The sequence below is a fragment of the Indicator indicator genome, chromosome 12 (assembly GCF_027791375.1).
Source record: "Indicator indicator isolate 239-I01 chromosome 12, UM_Iind_1.1, whole genome shotgun sequence".
Classification (NCBI taxonomy): Eukaryota; Metazoa; Chordata; class Aves; order Piciformes; family Indicatoridae; genus Indicator; species Indicator indicator.
In genome coordinates this window covers 10,261,057-10,282,020 of record NC_072021.1, presented here as the reverse complement: position 1 = coordinate 10,282,020, position 20,964 = coordinate 10,261,057, and positions in this window count along the sequence as shown.

The following is a 20,964-nucleotide window of genomic DNA, read 5'->3' as shown; positions in this document are numbered from 1 at the left end:
GGTGGTACGAGCCCTTAGACAAGGGAGAGCTTAACCTCTCAGCGAGTGAAAATCTCATCCCTTTGAAACTCCAACTCTGGACACTGAAACGCTCTGAAATGTTTTCAAAACTTACCCACAGTGCCTAGCAGTTAAAACTTAAGCTCCAGCATAGTCAGTGATTATGGGCATACAAGCAAAAGCAATGACTTACTTTGGTTTAATGACTCATTATTTAAGCTAATAGGTTTTACTTTACCACCAGGGAGGGTAAGTTTGTGCAACCAGCCAGTTACCATCACTCAGCTGATGAGCAATACCCTGGTAAGATGTGGCAACCTTGTTGCTTTTGAACATCTGCCCACACACTCCTCCATTATAATGGGGCCTAATAGAGCTCCAAATAGCTAGGGTTCCAAAACAATCTCAAACAAAACTTCTCCTTTAATAGACTTACAGCACTGCCAAAACATTCACATTTCAGGCTGAAAGACTGAGTATTTAACCTCAGGACACAGATGATTTTCTGTTATTGTTGCTGTTGGCAGAGAAGAGAAGGTTAAATAAGTTTGAGACAATTTCATTTTTGATTCTGTATAAATATAGTCATGTCCATAGTGTTTTCTATTTCTCTGGTTAGATGATTAAAACCTTACCATTAACGTGTGCTAAATTCCATATTGTGATTACAGGAACAGCTGGTAAGGCTACATGCTATTAAGGCTGCCTGATGCTTCACACATTTGCTTCCTGACAGACAAGTTGAATTCTTATTTTTGTTTTCAGACATGCATATATTCTAATTGTACAGTCTATGGGGGGATTCCTGAATCTATAATTAATTCACAAATATTTGAATAGAACAGTGAAGTTATTGACATCTACTCATGTTGCCTGCAACGAGTGTTGCTACAGACCGCATGGTTCACACAATGGTGACCATCAAAAGATCTAGCATTTCAACTGAAGACTGGTAAAGACTGGTGTCTTGTCACAGTGCAGCATTATTCATTTTGCTTGACCACTAGCTCCCAGTGGGCATAAATAACATAAATTTAAGAAGATAAATCTTACACAGCCATTGTCCTGTCATAGCCAGTATCTTATGGAGGCCACTATCTGATACTCCAGAGGAAGGTGAAAACTGACATTAGCATAAGTGGATGGTTGGGCTTGCAGAGTACTGGGGAAAATATACTCATACTCCCTACACTCCTTATCTTCTGGAGATGACAGAATCAGGAGAAGGAATTAATATAAAACACCTGACTTCTTTTGCTCTGATGTTCTGTGCTCTCTGAGACACCCAGGGATGTTAACACAGAAGAAATATCTGCTCCCTCCCCCTGTTGCTTGCAATAAAATTAGAATCCAAATACAAATCCTTTCAAAAGATGTATTTCTGAAATTTCTCTGCAGTGGATCCACATTAATTAAGGCCACTGGCAAAAGAGTCAAGTTCCTTGATCTTCAGTGACTTCAGTTTACTATGGCTCAAAAGGCTGGGAGGACAAATTTAGGCAGGCACATATGCACAGCTCTTCAGTTGCCGCAGCTAAATTTGACAAGAATCATGAATCAAAGCCTGTAGTGACACAAAACCACTCAAACAGTCACTAAGGAGAGCAGACTTGTGCCTACTTTCCAACAGATATTTGCCAAAGGAAAATGCAAGTATACACTAATTAGGACTACTGTATGTGTTGGATATATGCCACATGCTAGCAGATATTCTCTACCTGGAGAACTTGGTAAAGTGCATGAGGGAGAGGAAGGGTGATACAGAGATAAACTTAAGTGAAATCTCCAGGGTTCCTTAACAAATGAAAAGCTAGGGTCCAGAACAGTGGATTTTTAAATGTTTTCCTGCTGGGAAAGGAATATTCATTTTCTCAGGGAGGAGGTAAATGAGAAGTTCATTTCTCCCGCTACGACTTTAGTAAGGAAATAAGCCTCCATTATCTTATTTCTTTAGCAGTTTCTTTCTTTAGCATTTTCATTAAAAAGTGAAGCAAAATCTATGAAGGCAGACAGAGCTGAAGAAAAGTTAAACTAAATAACCTCTTGGCTGCAGCTTCATTTGAACAAAGCCAGACATTAATATGTATATATTATATATGTATATTTATACTAGGCTATCACAGTTAGTAGCAGAACTGTTAAAAAAATGAAACAATTTCATCTCCACAAAGAGAAACACTTTAGCAAACCACCTTAATTCTTCTAAAGGGAAAACAAACAAACAAAAATGTTCTGGTTTTGGCCAGAACAATAATTTTTGGTCTTCAAACAGAACCTACACCGCTGGTAAATTCTGTTTATTTCAGGGCCATTAGTGTGCGAGAACCAGCTCACCAACAGATTTTCTCCAAATAACATCCCTACTTTTTCATACTTGTTGAAAATCCTGTAGAATTCCTGTTTAATAATAGTTTATTTCTGCTCAGGTAAACCTAAAACCAGGAAGGTAGAAATGAAGGCAGAGTCACCACAGGACTTTGGAAGCTCAGTCCTGAGTACGGTCCTGATTCATCCAAGGCAGATAAACTGTACATGTTCAGAACAGCTCTTCACAGATGTAATCTAGACTCAATACAATTGCAGTCTAGAGTGGATCAATTTTGATTTTGCACACAGGCAGTTTGTTCAAGGAGATTTTCTGATGCAAGGAAAAAGAGCAATGTACCACCAGTTTGTCACAAAGCCCCAGGGACTGACTGAGAAGCCAGCAGCATGACCTGATTCTAGCAGCACACCTTGTTGACCAGAGCAAGTCACTCAGAAGATAAACCCCTGAGATTAGAAGGAAAGTTCAGGACAATTCTCATTCAAAGAGGGTAGCTGAAGCTCTGCCAGCAGAAAAGAGTTGCCTGTGTCATTTCCTCCTCTCCTGCACTTTAGGAGAAGCAGACATCTGACACTTGGCAGGGGAACACCAAGCCTTTCAGGCAGGTGGATCACTCCCCCAGTTAGGAAGAGCCATCTTTCAGTCGTGCTGCCAGGTCTGGCCTGCTGGGGAACAGGGACTTTCCCCCAGATAGCACAGTATGTCCTTTAACTACCTAAACACAACTGCTCTTGCGAGTTGGGTGGTAGAGTACAATATGACAGCACTTCTTTTTAAGTTGCAACACTCTACATAATACAGATCCCCAGAGAGATCTGAGCGCTGCGTTTTATGGCACTTTAAAAAACACTGTGCTAATAAATTCCAGTCTCATAGAAACTGCATGGACAGAAGTGCTCTGCCCATGCAATCTGCCTGCCTAGTAGAAAACGTGTCTCAGTCTGAAAAAGCCCACAGCCTAAGGTTTCTCATTGGAGCGGTGTAAATGAAAGGAAGATCTGTGTTACCCGTTCTACTCTCAGAAACTAAGGGCATCACAAAATATGCCAGATGTAATAATTCATGGACTTTTGGCTCCAGGAATCCTGTGTGGTTTCTTTTATTTGCAAATCACATTCTCTTTACCTGGTTTAGTCTAAAAACATTCCCTGTGGATTCATTTTTATTCTTTCCTCAGAATAACAATGCCTCCAAAAGTCTTCATAATTCGGGGGTTTTTTCAATTTAAAATTAGCATTAAAGCTTCTTTGAGAAGATCAAATCTAAACTATAAAATTCAATTATCTGTCCTTCTATATGTTGCAGCTAAGCAGCCTTTCTGAAGGCTAGACTCCTACCTCAGAAGCAAGTAAGTTATTTGAAAGGCTAGTGGTTCTGAAATTAAATGAGAAATGGGAGAGTAGGCTATTGGTATGATACTGGCCTTAAAGTTTTCAGTTTTGTGTCCCAGATCCTCCTGACCAGAAAAACAGCTGCCTATCTCATCAGTGAAGCTTGCCTTAGCCTTCTTTCATTAATCTCTTGGGATAATATTTTGTTCCCATCTCACAGCCATCAATCTATTTGACATCTTTCACTCATGTCTCCAGATTACATTCTGCTCCTCTCTCCTTCCTTTCTTCCATGCATCTTGCATTTCTGGTCTTCAAAACAGATCTTGCAATCAGCAGGGACTGCAGTGCAATCTCCACCTAGCCGGCAGAGATACAAATTTCATCAAGAAGATGCTGATTTCATCACTTAGCTCTGACCCAGCGGGGTTTTCTGTGCTCCTTTTCCCAAAGAAATAATAAAAATAAATAAATATTTTTAAAAAATAAATTAAAAATCCATTCAGAAGATTAGAAGGCAGCAGAGGGACTTTGAAAATCGTTTTCCCTACTTCTATTTAGAATCACATCTCCGCCAACACAGAGGAAAGAAATAAAAGGATTTCTCTAATTAATTCCTAAAACTCTATTAATAAACAGACAGACAGAATTTAGGCCCACTACTACAATTCTCAGGTTCCTGCACTGTGATGCATTCACTTAAAACTTCTAACAATGTGCTGAGCAGCTTTTCTTCATCAGCAGACTGGCATCCCTCACTGTGCCTAGACCTCTGCAACGTAAAGATGACACGAGGGTTCAGGTCTTCTCTTTTGCACCAGCTCTGCTGATTCTCCCTCATCTCAACAGGCCTTCAGATATTAATATCATAATTTGTGATCAGAAAATCCATAAACACCTGGACACAAAGGGAAATGATATTTGGGATATACTAACCCAATAAATGAACTGCATAACCCTTCCTTCCCTCCTCTGGCACAATTACATTTATCCTGGTATAAGGGGCATATTTAGTATCTTTATATCTATAAAGCTATTTCTGTTTGGGAACATAAAGTAAATTTTATACCCCTGCAATTAAATCCTCCTCTGTTTGGGGAGGTGTTTACTGTATGGCTCTCTATAAAATAAAATCATCCTTCCCAGATGAACCATGCACCAGTAAAACCCTAGTGGGTAGATGAAGCTGAATGAGACATAAATAAGCATACATGAAAGCCAGCATTAACACCTGGCCCCAACATTTGCTGATTGTTGCAGCTGGAATCTTCTCTCCAGAATGGGGAAGATCTATGCATATTTTGGTTCTCAGTCGGAGCTGACCCACACAACAAGCTTGCCCTGAGCAGGAGTTCAGCAGGCCACCTTGAACCTGGAGGTCCATGCTACTAGCTGCTCTTTCCTGCCTTTGCTCAGCACAGCTTCTAGTGCTAATAAAAGATTTTACTCTGCACTCCTGCTCTAACTTCTACAAGACAACAAGAGAAAGCTCAAAGCTTCTATGAAAGGATTTACCTTCTAATGGCCATCCCTCTTGATTAAAGGATGATGATGAAACCACTGATTTTTGAAACTCTCAAATCCCTTCTGTCTTAGTTTATTTTCATGGTAAGTGAAATTTCAAGAAATCACACTTCAGGATAGGTATAATGGGCTTCACCACGGGCTTCAGCTCCTAGTGAGGCATCTAAAGTTAAATGTCTAAAGCTAAGTTGGACATACTGGTTTTCTGCAGAGTCAAAAGAGAGAAAGGATGGTTTCTTTCACAGTCTATAGCTGTCCATCTACGGAAGAGATCCATCACTGCCTACAGAGAAGTGTTCCTGTATAAAAGGACAGAGCAGTTACATCAGCCATGTGTGGCAGTAAAGGAGGGGATCGCAGAGCTCTGATTCAAGATCACCAGCAGTGGTTACAGGTTGATGTACCCTGGCACAGTTTTGGTTTGTATCAGTTGCCTTTAAGCCATACAATGCCACCACACTGTTAGAGGGTAGCATAGGTCAGGGATGAACCCTAATAAATAGCAAGGATAAGGCCAAGCTTTTTAGTTTAAAAAAAAAAAAAAAAAAGAAAAGAAAAAAAACAGAAAGAAAACCAGAACCAAACAAACAAATAAAAGGAGATAATTTAACCATACAAATGCATGCACATCATCAATTTGCTAATGAAGCCACAGGCAAAGGGCTCCTTCTCTCTGTGTGTTTCTTGTACTTGCTATTTCTACAGTACAGGGCAGATCCCTGCCCCTTCTCAGAGAAGCAACCAGTATTTTAAAGCACGACTTTTCTTTTCCTAAAAGCTGGTGCTGAAAGGATGACATTCAACCAGACATTCTCTTATTTCTCTGATAAAACACTTTTAAAGCTATAAAGGACAGTTCCTAGGTAAGAAAGCTGTATGGATTGTACCAGAAAGAAGGTACTTTGATCAAAAACTTGAGCTCATTTAAGCATTCCTTATTCTGTCCTGACTTGGCCATAAAGCAGCTATAACATAGGCTTGCACATAATTTTTCAAAAATTAATTTCATATTCCCAGTAAAAGAAGGACTAAAAGGCTCCCAGAAAATGTAGAAAATACTTGTAGATAACTCTTTCTCAATTAGCACAAGCTGGTCACCACTCCAGCTGAAGCTGGCAAACCTGTTGCTCCCCACTTAACTAATCTTTGTCACAGTATATCAGAGGTTAGGAGGGACCTCAGGAGATCATCAGGTCCAACCCCCCTGCCAGAGCAGGTAGTCCACACAGGAATGCATCCAGTGGGTTTTGAAAGTCTCCATAAAAGGAGACTCCACAACCCCCCTGGGCAGCCTGTTCCAGGGCTCTGTCATCCTCACTGTAAAGAAGTTTCTCCCCATGTTGAGGTGAAATGTTGAAATCTTCAAATTTGAACCCATTGTTCCTTGTCTTATCACTGTGAACCACCCAAAAGAGCCTGGCCCCCTCCACTTGACACCCACCCCTCAGATATTTATAGACATTGATCAGATCCTCTCTCATTCTCTTCTCCAGACTAAATAGCCCCAGGGATCGCAGTCTCTCTTCATCACCACATGGTAACAATTAATTCTTAGCTTATGAAAAAGAACAATCCCCCATTGGAAGGATGGGCTGGGTGACTGTTAAAGGTATTTTTCTTTCCATTGATTTGAAGCTTTTTGATGATACATGGATTAATTGTTTGGTAAGAAAAATAGAAGTCATTTATTTACACATATAATCACAATTTTAATCATTCATGCCATTAAAAAAAAATGTCACTTAGTCAATTTTATGGGTTTTACTCTGGTACTTTATTTCATCATGAAGTGTTAAAATGTTAGTACTTCTCATTACTGACTGATTATTTTGCCCAGGATTTTTCGTTTTCCTCCTCTCTCTCTGTACCTAAAATCCAATTTACAACCTGCTAAAGGCCTCATAAGATTTTTATGGATTATTTCCTGAAATCACATTAATCTAGCTCCTGTTTCTTTGTACTAATTTCACCCACCATTGTATGAAGTAACTAAATTCGATTGCTTGGAAATGATCCCCTAGAGACTTCTTTGTGAAGTGAGAAAATGGGGGAAAAAAAAAACATCAACAACCTGTAACCCTACCTTGATGAGGTTTTAAATGTGGTAGAAGAAAACAGGCCTATAAATTCACAATATATGGACCCTTATCAAGAGCAATTTCGAACTATGGCAATCAGAGATCTTCAAGATTTCAAATAAGATACAGGCCAGGATTAGATTGCACTTGGCTTTGCCTGAGTTATCTGAAGAAGTCAGCCTCATTAGGCTTCAACAAGTGATACACCATTTATCACTGTTTAAACAAGCTGGGTGAGTTGCACAATAGCTTATCAGCTGCACCCTGGTTCATTAGAACAGCAGTTCAACCAATATTAACTACTCTGGGCATCAGCTATCAATTAGATGTGCCCTTATTTTAGGGACAGTCTGCAGATAACAGTTCAAGCAATCAGGGAAGAAGGTATTTATAAATGGTGAGGAAGCCTGGTCCCTCTGGCTTATTGTGCTGTCTGCTTCCTTTGTGTGCATGATAAAAATCTATCTCCTCTAAGCCTTGTAACTGAGCAGTTTAAGGGCAGCAGGTATGCCTCAGATAGAGTGATTCAGTGTAATTGCTTAGGGTTGTAAGAAAAGCTATCTTGCAAGTGGACTGTGTCTGATTCATGCATGGCTTCCCAGACTTAGTGAAGCTTTCATGCAGCTGGTGGGGCAGGGCTCCTTGGAAATGGGGATTCAGCCACTTTGAGTGAAGTTAAGAAATAAAGCATAGTTCAGGGTCTTCTGTTTCTCAAGCTCTGGACTGAACTCTGACAGGCTACCATTAGAGCTCCAACAGACTGTTTAGTGGTGCTGCAAACTCCCACATGCAAAGCCTTCCTGGCCTCTATGCCACAGCAAGAAGAGATGGGGATTTTTAGCTCCTACCTACACTTGCTGCACTGGGCTGTGCTCTGGTCCCTGAGGAGCAGCAGTGTGACCAGAGCACTGAGAAGGGTTGTCTTCTCTTCCTCAAATCAGTGCTGAAGTTGAGTCAGCTCTAGTGGGGACCCTAGAGTCCCATCCAGCAAGTACTTTTCTTAAGTGCTTTTCATTTTTGTTTCTTGAGGTAGACATTCCTTCTCCTTTCAGGTGCCCTTCAACTAACCCAGGGTAACCACACTGAAATTCTTTAGTCTAGGCTATCTTAATGGTACCTGGGATCAGAGTCTGCCCCTCCTCTGTCTCATACTTGATGCTTAGAAATGCTTTTTTTGTAGTAGTATGGGATCAGTGCCACGTAGGGGAAGGTTTTCAAAGAAGTTATCATAGAGCATCTCCCACCTACAGATCTACACAGCAGAGCAATCAGTAAAACACAGTGTGTGTTTCTGGTTCAAACCAGCACAGTGATTTTTAGATTTAGTAGAAAATGCTAGTCTTAAAGCAGTGGCTTCCTAGATGGCAAGAATGAAATAGAGATCATAGAATGACAGAATTATTTTGGTTGGAAAAGACCTGGCACAATTTCAGGACATTTCTTCACATTCTATCATGGGATACTAGGGAGAAGAGATCAACCCCCACCTCACTGTAACCTTCTTTCAAGTAGTGGTAGAGAGCAATGAAATGTAATCTCCCCTTAGTTTCCTCTTCTCCAGATTAAACAATCCCAGTTGCCTCAGCCACTCCTCACAGGACTTGTTCTCTAAATCCTTCACCAGATTTGTTGCCCTTCTCCTGCATTGCTCCAGCACCTCAAAGTCTATCTTGTAGTCAGGGGCCCAAAAACGAACACAGCATTCCAGGTGTGACCTCCCCAGTGCTGAGTACAGTGCATGGTCACTTCTCTACTTCTGGCCACACTATTCCTGATACAGGTCAGAATGTTGTTAGGTTTCTCAGCCACCTGAGCACACTGCTGGCTCATGTTCAGATGGCTGTCAACCAGCACCACCAGGTTCTTTTCTGCTGGTCATTGCTTTTTGCAATATGTTTGTACCTCTACACTTATTCTTGTCACTGGAGTTCTGATCACAAAGTTCCCTGCACTAGAAAGTCATTTAGAGATTGATCCTCCAAAGGGACTGTCCTGTAGAATTCCTTAGTGTTACCCTTTACAAGTGAGCAGAGAGCCTGCATAAAACATGGAAGATGTATTTCACCACTCAGCCCCAGGGGAATCAAAATGGAACCTCCCACTTTTCAGGAAACTAATTTCAACTCTAGGCTTTGGGCTAAATTTGAAGAAATGATGGGAAGAAAAGGGCTCTGTGAAGCCTCCCTGCTGAAGCTTCCCCATTTCACATGACATATTTAACCATTCCTTGAGCCAGAGAAAAAAGACAGCATGCAAAGAAGAACTTCAAGAGGATGGACTGAGTGTCCCCCACCCTAAGAATAGTCCATAGGCTGGTGGGTATGGCACTCTCCAAGGAAGTATGGGATGCAAGTTTACAGCCCCTCAGGGAGGGGAAGGAATTGAACTTGGGTCACCCACATCCTGGATGAGTGTACTAACCACTGAGCTGAATAATAAATTATAATGAAAAGGAGCACTGTCCCAAGCAGCTCTCTTCTAAAAGGAAGAAAGATCTCTGCTGTTTTTCAACGCAGATCTATTCTTAGGCTCCTCACTCCCTAAAGCCAAAGGCTGTGTGGAGTTTGAACAGAGGGCAACGCACTCCTAGCCCATACCCATGACTCACAATATCTAGCAAGCTGTAGTCCTTCTTGCCAGTTATCAAAATTTATCTATGGCTGTTTGAGATCCCTTGCTGAAGCTCCACCTCTCTTCAATTGTCTGAGCAGTTTGGGTCTGTAATTGGGAGTTGTATGGTCACTTAATAAGCAGGTGCATGGGATCTTGGTGCAGCAAGAGTAAATGCAGCCATGCTTGCAACCTTTTGTGGTTGCTTTTGCCTCCAGCCTGCGGTCTGGTACATTATTTAGGTGCTTAACTCTCAATGACTCCTCTTCAAACTGGTCTTACCAGAATTACTCTGCTTTATGTTGTCAGCTGATTCACTAGCCACTATGAGATGCTCAGATATTCACAGGAAAAGGAAATGTCTATTCTCCTAAACCACGGGAGAACTGTATGTGCATTGTGTGCTGTTTTTCCAAAGGCCATTTGGCAGTTCCTTATTTATGTAGTCTTTAATACAGTCCTTGTTGCTCATCATAAACACTGCCCATTTACAAAGGTTGGGTTATGATAGAAAGAAACAGGAAAGGAAAATTGTCTTGCATCTGAGCAATCACTTTATCACACATTTGTAAGTCAAGACATTTACTGTGAAGAATGTGTAAGAAATACAAAGTACAGTTGCAGACATCTGCATATTTCCAAACACCCTGGTGTTTTGAGTATTCAAAAGACACTTTATGTTCTTCTATTTCTTGCCAATAGCTGAAATGATGAGCCTTTATTAGTAGTGTTTATGGTGAAATAAGCACATGACATTATCTCCTGTCTGATCAAACAGAGTAAACACACTACTCTCAAATGTCAGAGATCTATTTCTGCAGCTTCCAGTAGTTATTGTTGTAAACAAGGAATCGCTGTATTTGCCCATAGCTTAGACAGAAAGTTAGTGTTTCCTGTTAAACATTTTCTTCTTTCTTTCCTAGACTTTTTTTGTACTACCACACCCAGCTGCTAACATCTGGCTCCAAGCAGTGACACTAGCTGATGAGAAATGGCATTCCTGCAGCTTTTCTTTCTGAAGACTCATCCAGAGGTGGCTGTTATCCAGCAGACAACACACTGCACTGCTGAATGTCAGTGTCTGTAGTCCCACTGGACAAAGGCTCCTAGAGGAGTTATTCACTCCCAGTTGTGCAAGATAAAGCTTTGGGAATCTAATCCTCAGAAGTGCAGTGCTATGCTCATCAAACTCCTCTGGCCAGTCACCTCAAAAACTGTATCATCCAGATGATGTATGGACTGAATCATCTGGACACCCTGTCTGAAGCACAAGACAAATAGTGATTGCTAACTCAGACTGGTCTCCTGGCACAACCTGTGAATATGCCAGTAGCAGCTCTGTGTTTGAAATCAGCAAGGATGACAGCAGTCCAACTCTGACACCGCTTTATGTAATCTGGCATGGCAGAGCCTTCACTCCACCCAGTAACACGGGGGCAGCTTCTGGAGGGGAAAGCTCTCACCCTTCAGAGCTGGGCTGGTAAACTACCAGAAAGGAGAATAACAGTCTTAAATATTTATAAATTGTAATTATAAATAATAATTAATTAATATTTCATGCATTTTGTTCTAAATATAAATTAGTAATATTTTAATAATAACTTGCAGACAATCGCTGTTATCACAGAATGTCAAAACACTTCACAGATAAAACCCAGTTAAAAATCCAATTATCCACCTATGGGATGCTTCCCACTGGCTGCTCTAAGGGTGTTTTATGAGAGGCTGGTACCTACCATCTTTGCTTTAAGTGAGGAAACCTCAGAAGAAGGAAATAAAGCACCGTGTTTGCATTCTCTCAGAAAATCAGGGCTAAGCTGAGAAAAAATCCTGAGTGTCTCAATATGCAACCTATTGCATTATGCAGCAAATTGCTTTATTACTTAAATAACATGGAACTGTTTCCAGAAGATTGCCCTCCAAACTAGTGCTGAGGTTATAACTGAGGAAGGTTATGGAATTGGCCTGACTGCAGGGTATGGTACATTTGTACAGCCTTTTGCAGTCGGACTCAGACCTACTCATGCAGCTGGATGCAAACAAGTGCTGGCCAACAAGCTGCAAATCTTCACTAGCCTGGGGCTCCTTGACTGCAAAGCTTAGTGTAAGTGTTCACCTTCCAGGCAGGGAAGAGCTGATGTCCATCTGGCTGTGTGTGAAGGGGGAAAATAGGCACAGGTGTGTCTGCAAAGGACCAAGAATCCATATCCCTTGTTTGCTGTTGCACATCTCTGAATCTCAATGCAGACTGAACAGGGACAATTTATAACTCAGTATTCTGGATGCCAAATCTGAAGCTAAAAAGTTAAAACACAGCCTTTACCTGAGCAAGCAGACTATGACCACTCAGTAGCCATGCCCACAGAGTGCATAAAATGTATGATAGCATGTGTGTGTGAGAGCAGGAACTTGAGCACTGTGATCCTGGAGGATTTTTCTTGCATTGCTCAACTATTTATCCCCCTATAGTCAAGGTACTTTAAGTAGTTTAAAGTTAAGTTTTAAGTTCCTAAGTTATTTTTTTTCTTTCTACATGTTCAGTTCAACATCCAATTTTAGTTCCTGTAGTTCCTCTGGACAGGACCTGCCTTCAGCCCTGTTCATATAGGAACAAACAAAGCAGTACCCCATCTTCAGACTGTTGTTACTCAGTAGCAAAGGCAGGAGTCTCAAAACTGAAAGTGCTACTCTGCATTTACCTTACTGTCAGTTAAGCTACACAAGATGTGAAATATATGTCAGCAAAATGCATTGTCTTCTTAAGGCCATTGAAACTGGAACCAGTTTCTTGGCCATGTGGTCACCTCTCAGTTCTGAATCATTTCCTTCGGTACCTGTGTCTCTCTATGGATTATCATGAGTTTTGAAGGCAATTACACTCCTGCCTTAGGTAGTTCAGCCAAGTACCTAAGACTAGGTAGGATGAGTCAAAGACTTTTATGTAAATGCCTAAAAGCAGAGGTTATTTTAGAAGGCTTGGTTGTAAATGCCACTACCACAAACTCCTCAAAAATCCTTGAAAGAGCAAAGTAATCCATAAGGCAATTCCTCATGGCCCAAGATTATCAGAATTCTTCCTGTACCACAGCTTTATCCTCAATGACACTGACTTTAATTCCTCTTTTTTTTTCCCTTAACTTTGACAGACTGCCCATATAATAGACATCTTTAATCTGATTTTTAAGATGCCTATAAAGACCAATCGGTTCATAAGGGTAAATAATTTGTGTTTAAAATAAAATGTTCTGAAAGCCATTGGCCAAAGCTATCTATGAACTTTGCAATCGTGAAAGCTTTCTTTGGAACAGATCAGAGGCAAAATATTTCATTTGCTTTGTTAATGTCCTTTCATTTGAGTCATAATTATATCCAAACTCCAGCTTCTGAGGGCCACACAGAATAATACAAATGTCTTTGTTCCAGTGGATTCATGTTCTGTTGTTTCCATTCCCATTGCAATCCTGGCTACATGAATGAGGAATCTGAATGCAAGAGGCATGCAGTATTCTGGAAGTTATAATAAGAGTCTGAAGAGCTTTGAAGTGGGTTTTTTTTCTGAAGCCTATAGTTTGATTCATTCTTCTTTCTCTGTCCTATCTTGGACCATAGCTTTCCTCAGTCCTTGTGTAATTTAGAGACCATCCTCCAGATATGAAGTACCAGAAAGATGTCAACATGTAAACATATCACACAACCAACTGGAGGTATCTTACCTGAAACTGCTGTGCCCCAGAGAAGTCATTTCCTCAAATGACAGGATCTTGCCAAGCCTAGGTTTCACAAGGTGATATACTAACTTCTCACAGTGAGTCCCTAAAAGGGATAGTGGATCCAGGTCTTATTTGCTAAATTCCTTCAATCTTAAGTTAAAGCTATCTCTTCATTTTACCCATTCTGTCAGCAGTTACTAGCTAGAGCTTAACATGGGGACAAATCAAACAAAGGGGAAATAAAAGGGTCTTAGAGAAGCCTTTAATGAAAAATAGAAAATGTGAAAGTTCAGAAAGCTGTGTAAAATTTAGACCCTGATTCAGATCCAGAATGATTGGTATCTCTTGTGTATAACAGCAGGATACAAAGGTTGAAACTAATCCTGAGAATATTAACATCATGACATAATCTTTGCACCTGAAATGCCCTTTCTTACTAGGCTGTAGAATTCCCTTCTTCAAGGCAATACTGAGCACATCAACTTACCAGCTTTGCCTGAATTTGGTCCACAGAAAACCCATTCTTAGATTATAGAGGTTCTGACAAGAGAAGACTGAGAGAGGATCTGATCAATGTCTATAAATATCTGAGGGGTGGGTGTCAAGTGGAGGGGGCCAGGCTCTTTTCAGTGGTACATAGTAATAAGACAAGGAACAATGGGTTCAAACTTGAACATAGAAGATTTCACCTCAACATGAGGAGAAACTTCTTTCCAGTGAGGGTGACAGAGCACTGGAACAGTTTGCCCGGGGGGTTGTGGAGTCTCCTTCTCTGGAGACTTTCAAAACCCACCTGGATGCGTTCCTATGCGGACTACCCTAAGTGATCCTGCTCTGGCAAGGGGGTTGTTGGACCTGATGATTTCTTGTGGTCCCTCCCAACCTCTGATGTACTGTGATACTGTGAATAAAGACAAACACAGATTTGACCCATGAAGCCAAGATGTTTCTTAAAAAAAAAAAAAATACATTCTGTTTTATTCAGTAAGAATAATGGCATAGCATAACTGGAATCAAAGCTGATACACAGTAGATTTTTTCCAAGAAGCACTCAGAAAGTCTTTCAAGTAAAATCAACAGACATTATCACAAACTGGGTAAAATAGAACACATTTCTAACAGAAAATTCTAATAGTGCAAAAGGAAATAAAATAACCAGCCTTGCAAGAATAGCACCATCATTCAGTCTGAGAAAATAATTGCAGTGCTGCTTGAAGTCATCTTTTTAAATTGATATCTTGTGTTTCTTCACTGATAGCAACTTGGATTCAGAAATCCTTTTCATCTTAGACATTACTGATACAGGCCAATTCTCCTGTCCACACTGCAAGAATCATGAATATTCTGCATGTGGAAATCGTGGTGATAACAACCAAAGCCCTGTGCAGAGGATGAGAACAGAATATGCAATTGAGATCTGCAGTGCAGATAAGCTTTCTGCACTGAGAACAGAAGATGTGCATTTTACCCATACATCAAAAACATGCAGTACTCTGAGACTTGCTTATCCTTAGCTGGCATGAAAACACAAAGAGAAGAAAGCCTTTCTGATGTCTGATAATGAGAAACATGGTTGACTTTCAGACCTGAAACTATTTAACACATACACACACATACAAGAGAGCACGAGAGAGAGAAATCTTTGGGAAAAAAATTGGAATGAAAGGAGAAAAATGACTTATTACAGTAGACATCAACTAATGGATCACATTTATTTTGTGTCAATTTGAAATGGCAGGGGGATTTTAATTATTTTCATTACTAAGCACATCAAAAAATATTCTCTAGAAAACATAGCAAATATGTTACAAACTCATTTAAGCCACAGAGCTCATCAACACTGTTTGCAATTATGAAATCATTTGGGGATATGGTATTTTTTTAGAAGGAATTGTTTTGCTCTTAGATGGAAACCACATCATAGTCCTTCAGACATAAATCTTTTATTGTATCTTCAAGAAAGAAACTGGAAATTGTGCAACAAGGCGCCACTGATAAAATATAAGTATCCCCTTGGAGTAATCTGGATGAGCTCATCACTGGGGGAAGATAACAGGGTATGTCATGGTTACAAAACACTACTTTTCCTTTTCAGTTAGTGCAGAGGAACACAATGAACTAAGTCCTATAGCAGATCTTTGTGCAAAACATAAAAGAAAATACTCAGCTCTTCAAGAGAGAAAGTGTTTCTGAGCATTGGCATTGATTTACTTGACTTTACTGCTGGAAAGGAGTCTCATTTGGTGTCAAGGTGACCCTTGCCTTTTCTTTCTTTGCAGGTAGAATTAGCATCATAGCCAAAGGCTGCACATCAAATTCAAGCAAAAGGAAAATAACATATGAGGGGAAATAATGCAGTGATCTGACAGAACTTGTTTCAGATGTAAGCTGTGATGGTCAGAACCTTCAGACTTTGGGAGGCCTTCAAGAAGATTAGTCCTGAGGAGACCCCATTCATCATTTGTTATAACATTTTCATCCAAATATTCTGGGTACTTGCCCTCCATCCCCATTTTCCAGTTTCCATTGGAGGGCTTAAGAGACTCACATACTTTTTGGTGACTGGGCCACTGTCAACATGAACTTTTTTCATTAATAAGCAGTGAAACTTAATGGAACTAATCAATTCACAATACTTGGTCCTTAACACAGTTTGCTGCATCATAAAGGACCTTTTTCTGGGACTCTCCAGACCACAGTTTCAGAATCAGTGTTGTCTACCATTTCCTCCATACCTAGTATGCCAAATAAAGATACAGGAAAAACCCCTGCAAATCCTCTGAATGCAAGTTAAGGAAGAAGACACGGGCCCAGGTTCTACACTTTTTCTCTGATTCAGATGTGTTTCAGGAGCAGCAGGTCCTAGCACCGCTTCCATCCACAGCACTGATCACAGAGGGGCCACTCATCAGGAATGATTCAGTGAAACAGAACTAAATGGGGGAATTTATTTCACTGCTGTGCACAGCATTTATCACTGTGACAATTTTCTTGCTGTGTTCAATTTAACGTCAAATGAAATTGTAGCACCTTAAGTGCTATCCAGAGGCTGTTTCTTCAGTTTCAAACCATACTGGAGACAATAAGGCCACGAATTCAGCCCTCTCCTCCTCCTCTACAATAGAAATCTACCAGGCATTGTTGTGATAATAAATTCTGGTAATTTTTCATTGACTACTTAACATAAATCCATGATTCTTTGGCCTAGGCTGGAATTGTCACTTGATTACAGCAGCACCTTGCCTAGGTGACAGCCTCACCATCACTGTCTCAACTTTCTTAGACACTGAAGTAACAGTATTGCCTAGAGGAGTGGGAGAGCTTGTACAGTTATGATCTGATACACAGGTATCTTATATTCTATATATAATCTTATATAGTTGTAATCTGTGATACCAGTAATAATTGAAGGTTTAACTGACAATAAGAAAAAGCTCAAGGACAAAATTTAAGGAGGGGAAATCAAATAGAAGTGCCTAGCAAAGGAAAAAAACCACAAAGGCAAACTCCATCACTCCAGACAGAAGATAGACCTGCCTTGAAATGCCAAGTACAGTAAGCCCCTTCAAAATTTGATGTTTTCAGAAACCACATTTAATTCTATTCCAAATCCTCTCTGCAAAACACCCTCCTGCCTTCGAGTGAAGTAAAAAGCCACAGCACAAATGAGTTACCAGAAGGAGACCTGTGCAGAAGTACTGAGGAGGGCACAAAGCTCCAGCCATTCGTCTGTGCCATTCCTCTTCCCGCTGCCACAAGAAGCAGCCAGACAGGTAGCCAAAGCTAGGGATGAAAACACGATAGCAGCTGTGATTAAGACATATGGAGGATAAAATAAGCCAGATTCTGAGGAAAAGGTCACCTTATAATAACTGCTGACTCCTGAAGGCTACAAAAGATCTATTCAAAAACCAGTTTGTTGTTGTCAGTCAATGGCTGGTGTCCTTTATCCTCTGTGTCTTTCATGAGTGATCCATGTCTTGATTCTTGGGCGTCTCTCTGATTGAAACATGAGAGAATACATGCTTGGGAAAAAAATTATCTTGGTTTAAAATAAATTACCTTTCTTCCCCATAAGGTCTCTTACCAAGTTTGCTCTTGGTGTGGGACCTAACATTGCTATACTGCTGTTAACTGACTGCTGTACACTGTTAAATAACGGTGCAATGTCAAACACTTTTGCCCAGGTCATCCATCCACTAAAGTCTGTTTGGATCTGCCTGAGTTATAGGGGATGGTTTAGACTCTTTTGGGCCTTTTGAGCTCTGCAAATCTTGTATCACTGGATGAACAGATTTCACAGTTAACTCTGGCTCAAGATACGGCCCAATTCCAGAAGAAACACAAAATCCTTGCATTTTATTATAATAATTTAAACTTGATGCTTTCCATACACTGTAGGTTACAGTAAGTTACCTGTTCCCACTTCCTTCTAGTAAGTTAACCTTACTCTGCATGGGGAATAAATATCACACTTCTTGGAGAACAGAGAGCTAATTATTATTTAGAAGCATGTATAAAACAAGCTGCCAACAAGTTGGAGAAAATAATAGGTCCATCTAATGCAGTGAATCCAAAATTCACAGCATGGTGTTGGCTGGTAAAGACTGTAAAGAACACAGAAAAGTATTTAATTGAACCTGTATCTATCAGTTGTGTAAAAATTGTTCGGAGAGGTATGTATTTTATTAAAATCTCATATTAAGAAAGCAGATGCTGAAAGCAAACTGAATTAAGACATTTTCTTACTTGGAATTAAATGCTATTCCATCTTCTGGAGGAATAAAAGAATAAAATTCAACTGGGAGGTAAGTTCATCTCTGAAGCCTGGCACTCAACTGTCACTGGTATATCCAAAATCCTGACAAAGTGAGACTTTTAAAAATTCCATTTACATTCATTACAAGACAGTTTTGGCCGCACTGAGCCGAGACTCGCAGCTAAGTCCTTCCTTGCATGAAATCCAGGCTTATCTGCAACCAACACAATTATGTAGCACAAGGTCATCATCTTTGTCTTGTATCTAAGGTCACAAACCAAAATAAAGCACTTTTGAGTTATACTACAGATGGCAACATGCTGCAAGACACAGTGCACTGCACAGATAAGCCCCTGAGAGATCACGGAGAGCATAACCAAGACCATATGATGCTCTACTGGAAGAAGAGCGTCTGAAGGAAAAAGGGTCCCAGAATTTGGTTTGGATAGACACAGAGGGTAGGTGCATTTAAATATAGTGTATAAAAGATATAATACAGATACAATTATATATAGTGCTCAAATCACTGAACAGCAAGAGTTCTACCCATAGAGGATTTTAGTGTCAAAGGCAACCAAAGCTATCTGTAGAGCTTGGACTGCACTGTAATGAGGAAGCTCCTTTTCTACCACCCAAAGCCTGCAATCTGGCAGGTGTTTTCACACCTTCTGAAGGTCTGATTTCCCCTGACTGCTGAAGGGGAATTGGTGTCTCCCTGAGTGGGCTATTGAATCACCCCCAGGGAGTGCTGGTGACCCAGAGCACCATGAACAGGGTGTGCAAACAGGACATGGTGTGTCAGGAAGGGCTCAGAGCAGCAGCTTGCGCAGTCAGGGAGAAATCTCTCTCCCAGACCAAAGATAAATCAGCAAGTTCAGCAGGAGTAAGGAAGTCTAACCGTGATGTCCACTTGAAGAAGGGGCACATCCTCCTCTAAACTTGCTACAAGGGACATATACGTTCAGCCTGAGCTTCCACAAGAACACTCAGCTATCCAGGTCTCTGACAGCAGTGAGTGTCACAGCCTCCCCCTGGAAGCAGCTGGAATTAGGGGAGATGGTTGTGTGAGATGTGACCAGGTGGACTATTTTCTCACCCTGGTGGTAGAGCTATGAGAGGAAGTGGATAAGCAACGTTAGGGAGAAGAGGTGGAGGATCAATTGATAGACTACGTAGGTGTCGACTGAACCACAGCAGAGAGTTCACAAACATCAAAAAGAACTACCAGCACCTGCACAAAGGAGAAAAGGAGAGTCATAGTTGTAGATGTCTCTCTTCTGAAAGGAACAGAGAGTCCAATATGCTGGGCCTGGATTAGAGATATCACCAGGAAACTCCCAAGCCTAATGAGATCTCAGATTACTCAAACTTGTATCAGAAATAGTGTGACCAGCAGGAGTAGGGAAGAGATTGTTCCCCTGTATTCAGCATTGGTGAGGCCACAACTCAAGTACTGTGTTCAGGTTTGGGCACCTCAGTACAAGAAAGATGCTGAGTGGGTGCGAAGAAGAGCAGCTAAACTGGTCAAGGGCCTGGAGAACAAGCCTTATAAAGAGTGGCTGAGGGAACTGGGCCTGTTTAGTTTGAGGAAGAGGAGGCTAAGGAGTGATTTTATTGCACTCTACAACTACCTGAAAGGACAACATAGGGAGGTAGGTGCTGGTCTCTTCTCATAGGTGATCAGTGATAGAACAAGACAGAACAGCCACTATCTGCACCAGGGTAGGTTTAGCCTTGATATTAGGGGAAAAAAAAGTCACTGAAAGAGTAGTCAAGCATTGGAACAGGTTTCCCAGGGAGGAGGTTGAGTCACCATCCCTGGATGTGTTTAATGTGGTTAGATGTGGTGCTTAGCAATACGGTTTAGTGGTGAACGTGGTAGAGTAGGGTTAGTGGTTGAGTGTATGATCCCATAGCCCTTCAGTTACACAGGAGCATTTTCTGTGAGAATGAGGGCTGAGTTGAGAAAAAGCCTGACTTCAGAAACAAACTTTCAGCCTTTTCCTTCTGTGGTGTTGCTGAACCTTTTTCAAAACCCATGCCATGCATGCCTCAGAGCAAGCTCTGAAATCCTTCATCTGGTTTAAAATTATAACTACTTGCAGAATAAAAAATAAGAATTAAAAAAAATACAGGGTGAATACACTCATACCACAGATCTTGGAATAGGATTCACACCCTTGAAGGGAGATGAATTTCCAGAAAACTTAAAGTGTTTGATATAAGAACTATAAGGACAACAACCAAGTCTATTCACCTGACAAGCATGTAAACTATTTTACTTCAGATGAAGTTTATTACTGCTATTATCACTAGATCATGCATCTCTATAAATAAAGAACAAACAAAAAACCTCATCAGTGTTATAGCTATGTTTTCAGAGCCAACTGTTTTTCATGTTTGGAAGTCCTGTATGATTGATTTTAAGAGGCAGTTGGAAAGAAAACTGATTTGGTCTACTGGATTTAAAACGAACAAGGCACTAAAGGAATAAGAGAACTGATGGATTAAAATGCATAGAGGAAAGACAGCAGTGGTGGGTTTGAATAGCAAACACTTGGAGAAAAAAGATTAAGTTTCTAATCAACAGAAAACTGGCAAAAAGACTCCCTCAGATTTATGCTTC